Genomic DNA, 14,167 nt, shown 5'->3' on the forward strand with positions numbered 1-14,167 from the left:
GACCTTGATATAAAAAATGCTGTGATTTTATAGTGTTTTAAAAAAAAGTACATTTGTAACAACATTCATCTCTTTACCTACTAGACATGTCACAACCAAGGTTTTCAGTGGCCCAGGCTTAACTTCATTGCAGAGTCAGTGTGTAATTGTGCGTGTGATTTTGTGTGTGTGTGTGTATGTGTGTTTGAGAGAGAGAGAGAGCATGTGTGCTGTTTCTCATGTCCTGTTTCTCCTGCTGTGCTCAAATATGGGTGTAACAGCTCCCTAGTTTCATGCTCTGATTATCTGGTTAGGCATTACCCATGGTTGTATCGCCCTTACAACCTTGTACCGACTCGGTCTGACCTTTTTCTCTCCAACTGACAGGCATTCCTCTCATTCCTACAAGGAATGATTTAGGATGGGCCCCATTTTGAAGACACAAACCCAACTGCTAAGTGACCTTAGCTAAAGTTAATTGTCAGCTAAAAATAATATCACACTGTCTTGAAGTTATAATCAAATAGTACGACTATTTATGAAATGAATTCTCATTAGTCAAAATGTTCACCAACATGTACTTCAATATATTTACCACTAGAGGGCACAACAAGCCTTTTCCTTGCAAACTTTAGTTATAATATATGGTGCAGTTTGACTTGTTAACCTCTTGATGACAGCATCATACTTGTAGTTAATTAGCATATCAAAATATGAATAATAATAATACTTATAAAGTTAATAACTATAGCATAATTTTAATCTTTCTGTAATGTACAGGGAAATTTAAATGCATTTTAAATTCATGAGATTTGCAATATTGAAAAAGTTGGATATGCGATATCTAATGGCATTTTAATTCTTTATATTTAATGGATATGTGATAGTAAAAGTAAGACTAAGCGAATGTCAGTAACAGACATTTTTTCATTTGTTTTTATTTTCAATATTCACTCAATTTTTTATTCACACTTGCCAGCATCTTCTAATATTTGTAAGACATGTTCAGTCGTCAGGAAAACTCCCTCTGCACCCTTAGATGAGCATTAAACAACCTTGATAAATTAGCTTCTTTAGAAAACAAACCAAAAGACGATTATCCATGCTTGTTACATCTGACGCAAATGGCAGCTTGCCTCAGTAGTCTCAGATAAGCTACCTGAAAGTTCACTTGAAACATAAATGGGAAGAATCAAACAGCAGTCCGCGGATAACGTTAAATGTTTCTGAATAGATAATGAATACATTGTAAAGGAAGCACAAAGAGGTTTGTGTTCCTCAAAGTGTCCTCTAAAGTAGGTTTAGGAAAAATAATTTCCTTTAGTCCTAAGAACACCTCAGAGAAAGTTAAACCAAAACAAATTGTCTGATGTGTATTTTGAAGCTTATCTTATAATAAGGTGCTGGGAAAATGCTGCATTATTTTGCTTAGAAGCTACAAACTCTACACTTATTTGTGGAATTAAAAAAATAAATAAAGAAAATAGATAAAACGTCTTTATTGATGATTTTTTAAAATACCTATTACCTTTTATAAAGCCATTTAAAGTAATGTATTTAAGGGATTTTTGGGCATGATAGGAGAGTAACTAAAACCTGCTTGGTAAAATTACAGCCCACAATTAACCTAATTCTGTATTAAGTAAGCATTATGAGCATCTGATGAATTAGTGAAATTCCTCAGGTTTGACCATTATTGTGAGAAAGAAACATATATGGCCAACAGCTGCAGTGCATTTACAGTCAGCTCTCCTACAGTATGTGGAGGTCATTCATCCGCCTATCAGATATCTAGCAAAATGTTAGGCTTAGAGCCACAGTTGCTACTTCAGCATCAGACCTGCTTTGAAAACTGGAAGGCCACCAGTTTGGTCACTAGGGCACACGCTCTACAATTCACTTACAATGAGGTGTCAATCCTGTGCATATGTTAGCCGTGTGCTCAATGTCACAGGATCTAGACCGAAGCATGTGTGTTTGTGTTTATACACTTACTCCTGGAGATTATTGCCTGTCTAAGATTATCTGAGGCCATCGTGAAGCTTTCAGCACTGGTCTGATTTTACTTTGCTCTTTGTAATCTATAGTTTGAGCTCCTCCTCTGTCCCATCCTAAAGTGACATGCACCCGCGTGCAGGAACAACACCTGTTCACTAAATACTGCATCATGCGATCTTTATCTCTCAGAGGGACCAGCACCTTCTTTTTGTGCGTCGTGAGATTTTGCACTGTGCCAATGTGCCCATGTAACCTTCTATATTTAACTGCAAGCAAAGCAGTGCCACAAATTACCACCTCAGCACTCAGTATCAATTCGTGAAGATTACGACAGTGTCAAATCTGTAACCAGAAGACCTCTCATCAGCAATAACCAGAGAAAGTGTTCCAGATGTTTCTAAAAGTAGCTGTTTCTTTTTTCAATCAAATTTTCTTCTGTATGACAGTATCAAACATGAATGAAATTCACAAATATATCAGTATCCATCCAAATCTAAGTGAATAAATAATAAAAAATAATAATAATAATTCAAGAGTTCGCCCTTAGCTGATGATTGATTATAATGCGTGTTTTTCATGCTGTCCTGGGAGAGAGCCCTAAGCTCATGAGATCCTCGAGCCCCGGGCTCCCTCCCGTTGCAGCGTGAGAGGGGAGTATGAGCTCAGATAGGTCTCGAGAACTCCCCTGCTTGATAAAGTAAATGTAGATTAAGAATTAGCTATGGAGTGTGTATGCTGAATTCAACACTTGTCGATTTAGATTTTTTCAATTTACTTATGTTACATGTTTTAGTCTGTGTAAGGAAACTGGAGAGCTCAGGGAAAACCCATGCAAATATGGGGAGAACATGCAAACTCCACACAGAAATGCCACCTTGGCCAGGTAAGATCTAAGCCAGTGACATTCTTGCTGAGAGGCAATGATGCTAACCATTGGGCCTCCGTGCTGCCCTGACAAGGAAAGGGGAGGAGTAGGGGTGGAAGGGGTGATTCTTCAAGACGAAGATGGCTGAGGTAAGATACTCTGGTTATTTATAGTCATTTAGGAATCGTCTGATTGGTGAATCATACATTAGCTAATGAGGACCAGCTGCTATCAATTATAAGCATGTGCTCCTCTCGAAACTTGTTTATTAATAAACTTCACCTATGAAATAATCTATAAAATAATTAGTTGAAATGCTGTTAAATGTATTGTTCATCATTACCCCTTGATTTTACCAAACAACCTCACCGATCCTAATAAACCAAGAAGACTTTTATATAAGTGTCTCTTTTTATTGCACATGGCCTACCCTGAATGTGGCAAATAGTTTGAATCAAGCCAAACCTATAAAAGAGAGTACATATGCACTTTGAATATTTTATGGGTCACGGAACAAATGCATGGAAGCAGAGCACCTCTGGCATCATGGAGCATTTCCACTCTAGAAGTGACAGGGGATGATCGGGAGTAGTGTAGTTGCACTTGTAGCTATTTTGCAGACATATACAGTATTGTGATGCCTGCAGTTAATCCTTATAACAACCAACCTTATGAGAGGTGCAAGGGAAAGGTGATTCAAGTCAAAAAGTAAACCATAACACAATAAAGGAGCACTAAAGTCTATGCTAATCTGCTCCTTGCTGATATGGTTTGTTTGCATCATAAAAATTCATGCATCATAGACTAAGGTCATAAATGTATATAGTTGGTTCACCGTTCTTGTTTTGACAAGCACAGGATAGCTTTGGTGGCTTGAAGAGTGCAGGTCTGGGTGAATGGGTTCATTTGGGTCACTCTGTGCATGGGGTCTGTTTTTGGAACTGTATCATTCAATAAGTTTCATGAAAGCCTTTGCCAAGCCTGCCAGAGCAGATCCCACCATGTCCGTCAGCACATGCCAGGCGCTTGTCTTTAAACGGCTGCGTCCTCTATGACTTCCGCAGAGGCCTGATGCACCACGGGCCAGAGAGAGCTGACCAAGCCCTTTATTTAAGGTCTCTATTTAAGAGAATCTCCAAGCGTGCATGCTAGTTAATTTCCACCACATGAATTTAAATTAGCACAGATTTAAAATACTCTGCTTAAATAAATGGAAGGGTATTTTGGACTAGATTAAGTTGTCCACTGGAGAGTGGATACCTAATCAGTGGCAGTGTGAGGTGAGAAATCACATGGGCCTGGCAAGACAAACAGCAGATGTCCTTTACGACCTCTCTTAAACAAAGGACGTGATTTTATGTACATTACTGACTATAAAAGATCTATTCTGACTGTGGTGTGCTACGTGCTAATAAAGACATTATCAAACATTTGATATGGAGTGGTGCTCATTGTAAATTCTTCAAGAAGAAACTGACTATTATTTTATTGTGGGAACCACTGCTTTCTCCATGTATACTCTAAGTCTAGATCGATTTTAAATGACATGGATTCCTTTCTCTATCGATTTTTGATGGATTTATGCAGATTTCTTAACCTCAAGTGCATTCTTCTATTCTGTGATGTGAGATTAGAATACCATGATTTTTAATAGCAATTCATGCAATTTCTTTTACATTACAGTCTGCTAATTGCCGCAAAAAGTATGAATGCTGTGGTCATTTAAATAATTCAGTGTTTTAGCAAGGCTCAACATAGCAACATCTTAATCAGTGGAGTGAGTTTAGCCCATGAGACCCCACTTTTGCATGTTGTAAAATAAGATGGAGGATTGATTGGGAAAACAACAATTCATGCATTTTCATCTGGTGATTATGGTGCTGGAGAAGCGCCAATACTGTTTTTTGGAGAATCCATGGCACTCTCAGCTGCACAAAATCTTCTCTATAATTTCCAGTAAAATGTATAATAAAAATGATAACATTAGTTCTTTCTGGCATAATTAGACTGCAACAGATTTTGCTATGAGTATATGAGAGTTAATTGCTCTTTTTTGAGAACACAACTAAACATCTGTCAAGGATTCAAGGCCGTAAGTGACATGATTGTATCATCAGCTCACGTATAAACCCTTGTGAGAACGCCTAGCTAATGGAATTATTCTCCAAGCCTTGGGACACACAGACATTAAAGAACAGTGTTGGAAGGAGTGGAAAAGAGAGTGGAATACATAATAGACTTATATAGGGTAACAGCAGACATTAGTACACCACTCAATAAACATCATTACTAGAAACCAGCAGCTAACTTTCTGATCGCTATATCCGAATCAGTGCTGTACTGATGTCATCAATGCAAAGTGATTAGGCAAAACAATTATGTGGCTCATGAGTGTTAAGTAAAGATGGCAAATTTCAGTTTGCATCCAGCACCAACCAAAAAACTGGCACTAATGTAAATTGCAACCATTATAACAACCATATAAGACACCCATATATAGTGTTGTCATAAAGACACCTAATTTAAGTGCTAAATGACAGGGAGTCATGATAATACTGTATGTATTTCCAATAAAAAGATGCTTACAGCACCTTGCAAAACATGATGATAAATGTTAATCAATTTGCTAACTTAAAACTGCTCTATTTGTGGGTAGTCAATTTATTAGCATTCGGGGAGTCATAAAATGACCACATGGCTGTTGCTTCAACAAAAAGTGTTTGCCCTGAAGCTCTATTTCAGGATGGGCAGTGTTCAGAGAATGGCTGCATTGTTGATTCACCTGCATCTACTGTGAATCAGCTTTCTAAAGGCCATGAGGAGCCCCATACAGCCTCTCAACCTGTCACTCTCCTTGAGTGTGTGTATGTGTGTGTTAGATCACTCCTGCAGAGGTAAACTAATCCTGCCCTAAAGAAAGCCTTGCACCAGGAGTAAAGAGCAGAGGGGACAGCTGGACGGGGTTAGTGAGTGTCTCGCCATGCCACGAAATGGCTGCCAAAAATAAAATGATTTGTTTCAGGAGGTTAAGTTCGCTAGCTTGCCACTTTAAAGAAGTTAATGGACATACAGTGGAGCAGGATAGTTTGCTGGCTAAAAAGGCTTGTGGAAAATTGTCTTTTAAAAAAAAGTTCTCTCTTCAGCTATTTTTTTCCGAAGCAGCTTAAGGGGACAATGATGAAGGGTTTCTGGGAATTGTGTGGTATTTGTGGGACAACATGGAACAGGGTGTGGACATTGGAGGGGGGTACCGGAGGTATTTCTCAGCTGATCTGTACTAACCGGGAAACAGGTCACGGTTACAACCTCTGACCCCATAAGGGTGGACACCTCTCCTGTCAATCAAAGGCAACATCACACTCCTGACTCCTACACCAAAAAACTCCCTAACAGATGAAGAAAAAACAATGAACAAAAAAGCTAAGCACTAAGAGGCCAGCTGATATACTTTACATGTAACTAAGCAACAAAACAGTGTGCTCATAGGAGAACATGTCGCATGGGACAACAGATAAGTTACATAATCTTCAAATTCAAGTGTAATGAGTGTATCTGTATAATTGCTCTATGTGACTTGAGTTATGTTAACCCTAGAGACACACTTGAGTTTAGTGTGACAGCTCTTATGTGAGTACTTTGTGGTACTGTGAGGTTAACACGTGGTTAGATCACAGTGAGTGTCTTACAGGTGGATTAGTTTAGGGCTGAATTACTGGGCACCTCGCTTTGCAAGGCATATAGTTGGGGTCCAAAACTTTAGCCCGAGGATCACAATGGCTATCAAACTGTGCCCTGAGAATAACATGATACTACAAAATATAGACACTGTTGTGCAGGCTCCATGCCCCACAATCACACTGTACCATCAGGCTAGAGATCATCAGCTTTTATAGTTTCACAGTAACGACAGCACAGATGGTCACAGATGGCATGGTGGCATAGAAAGACGCAAGACCCCACTAACTTTCAGAATATTTTTGAATTGGACAACACGCACTACATATGTGCTAATAATCAGTGGGTTTGCTTTTGTTAATTTTATTTTGGTTGTTAAAGGGAGTCTTTTTTAATGTCAGGCAAATTATTGAAAATTATTTCAGTATTGTTTTTAGTGTTGCATGCTATGACCCAAGGGCGGCGTAGTGGCGCAGTTGGTAGCGCTGTCGCCTCACAGCAAGAAGATCTCTGGTTCGAGCCTCGGCTGGGTCAGTTGGCATTTCTGTGTGGGGTTTGCATGTTCTCCCTGTGTTTGTGTGGGTTTCCTCTGGGTGCTCAGGTTTCCCCCACAGTCCAAAGACATGCCCTATGGATAAATTGGGTAAGCTAAATTATTCGTAGTGTATGTGTGTGAATGAGAGTGTATGGGTGTTTCCCAGTGATGGGTTGCAGCTGGAAGGGCCTCCACTGTGCGGGAAGGGCATATGCTGGATAAGTTGGTGGTTCATTCCGCTGTTGACCCTGATTAATAAATGGACTAAGCCAAATGGAAAATGAATTAATGAATGTTATGACCCAAACCTGTGCTATGCATGTCAATGAAATCCTAGATATATGTATGTCTTTTTTGTTGTTTGTATTCTTTAAGGTAAGTGGGGTCCAAAGTTATTTCCTTAAATAAGTAATAAATAAATGCTAAACTAATTTGAAAAGCAAGATCAATGAGCACCAGTTATGTAGAGACAAATATTTTGGGGAGAACTATCCCACAAAACCCTGCATATATTGTTTATATACTTTTTTTGCTGAATGTTTTGAACAATATTTTGTTAAATTTCTTGCAACTTCAGAAGCAGCTTGTGGACTTGTGTGAACTTTACAAACAAACATCTTGGGTTTAAACACAATACTCTCATGTGAGCAATCCTCCATCATTTAGTGGTGTAACTTGAACAGCAAAAAGCCTGTCTTATGGGATTTTTTATAGTCACTAAATTTGCTCTAGTGAATAAAATGTCCACTGTGTGGAAATGATTAGTTTTCTGCCACAAATGGCCACCAGGCAGAGTAGACCACCTGATCGTAGATTTAGGTCCTTAGTGAGAAAGAAGATCAGTATACCACGCAACTAGCCTGGGGAACTCTTTCATTATTTCTGTAAATCACATTTCTCTTGGTGTTTCTTTTGGCTCTCATGTTGTTGAAACTGCCAGATAAAATCAAGAGGGCGCTAAAGCTGTTTTTTTCTCTGCTTAAAACTGCTTTGTGGTCAGCCAGTCTAGGCCCAGATGTTTTACAAAACCTGCAATCAACAAATAAGACTGTGTCTATTCAGCATAGACAAAAAAAGAAAGAAAAAAGAAATACTCTAATTACAGATAGGAGTTACAAGTAGAAATTTCTGAACACTCAATTTGGGTATTTTTTAAATTGCTCAAAGTTTGTTTCAGAAATTTTCATTAACAAAAATAATAAGACCGTAACTTAACATACTATTCTCTGTGTTGCCTTGCTGTTTCTGTAGAAGCTATGCTGTCATTTACCGGTAAACAGATACAAGCTTTCTCTTGACTAAAGGAGCGATGATCGACACAACGTTAATCCTGTTGTTTCACTAGAGTTATACAGAATAGTTCTTTTCAAGAACAGTGTAAAACAATCTGTAGAATTAAGTTGTAAAAGATAAAACTGGATCAATTACAGAGTGACGAGGACTATTGCTTTGCAAGGAGGAGTCGAGATGAGTGTCTTTCTCTAGCACACACACAATTTCGTTTTCAACCCTATTAATAATTAAGCAGTGTAATTTTACTTTGTCACACATCTACTCATCTACTCATGCTCTGTCCCTGTGAGCTTGGCTAGCAGAAGGCTTGGGTGTTTGTATATGAGGTAACAAGCCTTAAGTCATAATTACAACATTCTGTAAGACAATTGGTTTCAAACTACATTAGTTGCTGTAAATATTTGTTTTTCTATATATATTTTTTAATTGTTTTTATGCCATATTTTAACCTAACAGAAGTGAAGAATGAAAAGAAAACTGTTGAATTGTTAGCCTGATGGACAGATTGGATTCATGAAGAATGTGATGAGCTGTGTTTAAAGCCTTTGCTAATACTGAGGCTCATTTTTAAGGTAAGAGGAAGGTTTTAACTTGAGTGGCTTTAATAAATGGCTTTGGTGTAAATTTTAGAATTCGGAAAGAGGCATCACTAAAAAACAAATCAATAAGATTCATTTGGGAATAAGCAGAGCAGAAGATTAGAAATGTTTCTTTATTACCCCTGAGATTAATCATTAAGATGGTGAGAGCTTTGTCACAATCCAACACAAAAAGGGGAAATCTTCATATTTACAGCAATGAAAGAGATAAAATGTAAGTTCTGTCAACCAAAGATAAAGAAATATTGAAAGTTTTTTTTTACTAGCAGTGGGATTAGCCACTTGGTGTCTTGCTGCAAGTGTTCTATAGTACCATTCTGACTGTTCTGAGATGATCTACATTAACAAAACTAAGCATCATACAAAAAAGCACCTTGAGAGATTAAACTGACTATAAAAAAACTTGAATAAATATAAATCTGAATAGCACAAACAAATATGTTTATAAATGTATTCTAATAAGTGCAAGAAAAAAAATATTGTACTTGAGTATCTAAAGACATTAAATACTTATATGTTATGGACTAATTAATATTTCAGTTTGTCACAATGCAATCATGGGAGGATAGATGTGATGCTGCCTAAGAAATTGGTGAGGAAAATTGGGTGGCTTCACTTAAGGAGCAGTCTTTGTGTTGGGCTCTCCCAAGCTACTGTTTGATGCCTGCATTGTAGTTTTGGAGTCTTCCCACTAGGTTTTAGTGAGTCTTCACTTTCAATGTCACTCTCTGAACATGTCAATAAGTATTTGCCTGCATTCTCGTTTGCTAAAGAAAACAAACACCAGATAAGACTCTGACAATGTCTGCCTCTCAGGCTGCAAGGAAAATAATGAGATAACCAAAAGCCAAAAGGGCGCCACACCTCATGTTTGTCTCCACTTGATTATACTGTGATCGCATCCTCATAGTGACCAGAACTGCACAATATATTCCACCATGGTTATTCTGGTTGAGTGAATGAATGTGTAAATGCAGCTGCAGGAAATTGGAAGCTCCTTTTTTTACCCCAGCAGGAATGACTGTGGTACTTCATAACCTTGCAGTGTGAACAAGCTTCATTGAAGCATTTCAGCGGCTTCCTACTTGACACTGAAGTAGTAAGTCTGTAGCTGTCGGTGGTTGTTGTCTTGGTTTGATGAAGAGGGAAGTTAGTTTGATAGTTGCCACTTTCAGCTTTGCCTGCAGTTTAGGGGAATTTTAATTTAATTTTTTATGAATGGATGTATTTATAAAAGGCCAAGTGCAGTTTGTGCAGCTTTCTCTGTTTACATTACCTCACTGCACTAATATTTAACAACTGGTAAAATATAAATATTAATTCACATTTAACTGAAAATTATTTAACCGTCCGTTGGGAAGATACATTAAACATCACAGTAAACCACCAGAGAGGGACGCTTAAAAAGTGATGCTGCATCTCAGGTTGGGGGTCTGGTGTCTCTTTTCGTTGGTGCAGATGGAACACTCATGCTAGTTTCACCCCCTCAGTGAGAGATCATGTAACTGGATGTTATTCTCTATTCATCACTTTTCTAATGAGCTGATTGGTCTACAGGTCTGTAGTTAACCTTGTTTGTAGAACAACACTTTAGGTAATTGAGCCTTCAGCGTCATCAATCAAACAGATGTGCCAAGAGACATTTTAGCGTAGGCTTCATTTGAGTAAGCTAAGCCGTTGGAGCTATGCAAAAGAAGGTAGCATGTTACAAGCCACCGACATGACAACAATAGCCATGAATTTAAATATCAAAAACAAAATGTAATTTGAACTAGACCTGTTCCTGCCTTGTAAACTCTGTCTGTTGCAGGATGTAAACAAGGCCTCTGATATTCAGGCTGATAATAGAGATTCATTGTTGCCAAGCAACACATTATTTGCACAGCCCTGGACTGGCCTTTGTAATTTGTGTAAGGGCTACCCTATGTACAAACGATTAGAGACAAGCTGAATGGTGGCTCTTTAAACATGCACAATACTATCATGTGCCCAGAGCAACATATGTGCAGCGTGTTGCGCTGAAATCTACCGTTCTGTGCAGACTGCCTAATAGTGACTCACATTCGATTAATGCAACAGACTAAGACAAATGTGTGCTTTGTTATTTAGCTCCCCCTACAATCAATCCGTTCGGCCACTTTATACAGGCCAGATGTTGTACCAGTAGCCATAATGAAAAAAGGCAACATGCTCAAGGTAGGGTTTGACTGAATTTAAGACGAGAGAAGAGTCTAAATTCAGCCAAAGTTTCCAATGTGGCAACAAGTACTATGCTGTTTATAGCCTTGCATCTGCTTGCAAAACCATGTCTCTGGCCAGAGGGGGTTCCCAAAAGCAGAAAATACTGGGAATGTGGGGGTTAGAGGCAAGGAATACTGGGAATGAGAGATGCTTCTTCCATCTTTAGCTTAAGGCACTGAACCATTCAAGTATAGCTAAAGTTGCCTGTGAGCTTTGAATTCAATGCACAAATACATCAAGATACATCAAACCCCTCAAGCAAGCATTCTATGAGAAAGCTATAATGTCTTAAAGTGCAATGAAAGAATTCGGATACTGGAAGTAAATGCTTTCATACGATACATATGTAAGAAAATGAGAAGTAACAAGTGAAAATCAGTGATTTGTAGCACACTTAGATAAAGTAGGATTGGTCTGTTTGAGTCACTGCCTCTCAACTTATATGTGCATCATATCTGATTCACTGGTGATGGGAATAGCCAAAGCTTAAGATTTTCAGAGGTGTTTCCGAGCTTTTCTACAAGAATCCACCAGATGGCTGTAAAAATAAACCCTGCTAAATATGTGCAGTGTGGGTGAATGTATGACAGTGGAGCTGACAAAAATATGCCCCATGGCCTTAGGCAATTTCTTTTGAAGATAGATCTGTTATGTACACAGACAGAGTAAGCAACATAATGTGAATGAGTACAGAAAGTATGTATTAGTATTAAGATGTTGAATGAGTCAGTGTTATGATTTTATCTAAAATAAAACAATTATCTGGTCATGAGGTGACAGTCATAATTTCCGTATTCCTACTGATTTTTTTCCCTTTGCTAGTGATTTGAATTACACTATTTGCAACAATACTTCAAACATGATTAATGAACTAAAATAATATTAAGCATTTTATATAGTGGTGATTTGTGTTAACAAGGAAACACAGGTAGAGGAAATTCCTTGTACAATCAGTGCTGGATTCTCTTTCAAACCCTATTTATAAAGGCATATATATTTCCTGTCTTTTTGTGTGATTGCATGTTTATATTTGCTCAGACAGTCTGCGTGGGCAGGGAGTGTGCATGCAAATATAGTCTAACGTGTGAACATGACTCATTTATTATGTAACCATCCACCATTTTGTTGAATCTCTTATCAGTCAAGCTGTGTGTCAGGAGTGTTGATTTGCAAGACAGCTTTCAAGCACTGTATCTATTGATTTTTTCCATTGATGTGAGAGGATGACAACAGATCGAATCACTAAACAGCACACAGGCTCATTTCATAAACCTGACTGCATTATTAACCAGATGGAAATGCTACTTCAGCCATCTGCGCTTTTGTTTTGGCCCAAAATCCTAATGGGCTCAAAGGAGTCTGTAAACCTATGATACACCTGCCACCTGTTTGGAGTTTTGAGCAAAGAGAATGAATATAATAGATTTTTATCAACCGTGTCTGCACTGGTGCATAAAATGTACCAGACGATGATGTTGGTGTTGGTGAATAATTTATAATTTGAAATGCTCAGCATAAATGACTACACCCCTCAGATCTCTCTTTTAAATTCATATTTTCTTTAGTATGCTTTACAATAATATATTTCTTCATATACAGATTAGTCAGTACCAAAGCCAAAACAAGAACTAATTTAACAAAATAATTTAAGATAACAGTCCACAAATTAGCACATCCAAATTAATATGTTGGGGAAAAATGTTAAATATATTTTTCATTCATTCATTCATTTTCTTTTCGGCTTAGTCCCTTTATTAATCTGGGGTCGCCACAGCAGAATGAACCACCAACTTTTCAAGCATATGTTTTCCCGCAGCAGATGCCCTTCCATGGGTTGCAACCCATCACTGGGGAAAATATATATATTTTAATCAACAGAAAACTCAAGAGAAATATACAATTTTGTTTAAACTTTGTAGTTTATTTTTTAATACCTTGTTTCAAGTTAAATGTGGTATCTTTCCATTTTGTAAAGATGTTAGGATGACCAAACTCTTATTTTAATACATATAACATTTTAATAAAACTGTTTTGTTTAAATGCATTAAAAAATTGGCTACATTCACTAGGAAATAAATCAAAATATTCATGTTCAAAAAGTAGTGTACAGGTTTATGCCTGAGCACTGTATAAGAAAAGGTACACAGGGGTAGGGTTGTAATTGATTATTGGATATATGTTGAGGCTTTAATGAATGAGAGGTTCCTGTATGTTGTCAGCGCAAGAAATGTGCTGCTGTTTCAAGATCTAGTGATGTCTACATAAACAGACATTTCAAGAAAACTAGCGTGATCATTTTTAAAAGATTCATAAGGAACAATCATATGTGCCACAGAAATAGCTCCTGAATCTGAAATAGAGCTGTTGCTAAGCTAACAGCGTGATGCTGTAAGAAGCATAAAAATCTGAAAACCACTATGTAAGATAATCAAGTTTAAAACAACTTGGACCTTTTCTGTTTGACTGTTGATATCAATTTCTTTGGCCTTGACCCCCATTTCAGGTGGATGCTTTAGTGTTAACTAATGGAACATGATCAGGTGTTTGTGTGGGTGCTTTTGAAGAGCTCTCATGTGCATAGTACTGTCCCCAGGACTAGATATCATTAGGAGGTGTTTTGTCGACAGGGTTCATTATTGTTGCAGCAGAGCAGGTGAAGTTATACACGCTTTAATTAGTCACTAGGGGGAAATATACTGGAATCATTGGTTCATTCTTTTAGGAGACACTTTCATGTTTATTTTTGTTTTGTTTTAGCAACATATCTAATAGAGGGTGACTTCTTATGCAATGCAAATCAAATAGGTCTCAGTATCGAATCAGATTTGCAAACTCTTCATTCGATTAGATGTTATTTTAAAGCTTATTCGGTTGGTATTTAATAATGATTTGTTATTACTATTCGTTTCTATAAAGGATTTAATCACCAATTGTTTCTACAATTGGTGATTAAATGGAAAAAAGCCACAGACATTGTGTATT

The 14,167-nt window shown here is 37.6% G+C and overlaps 1 long non-coding RNA gene across 3 annotated transcripts in view; it reads right to left on the bottom strand.

Annotated features, from left to right (window-relative positions):
- LOC141381600 (uncharacterized) overlaps positions 1 to 14,167 on the bottom strand; it is an 84,506-nt gene that overhangs the window by 29,535 nt on the left and 40,804 nt on the right. The window lies entirely within an intron of this gene.

This window comes from Danio rerio, chromosome 4 (assembly GCF_049306965.1).
Source record: "Danio rerio strain Tuebingen ecotype United States chromosome 4, GRCz12tu, whole genome shotgun sequence".
In the NCBI taxonomy this organism is placed as follows: domain Eukaryota; kingdom Metazoa; phylum Chordata; class Actinopteri; order Cypriniformes; family Danionidae; genus Danio; species Danio rerio.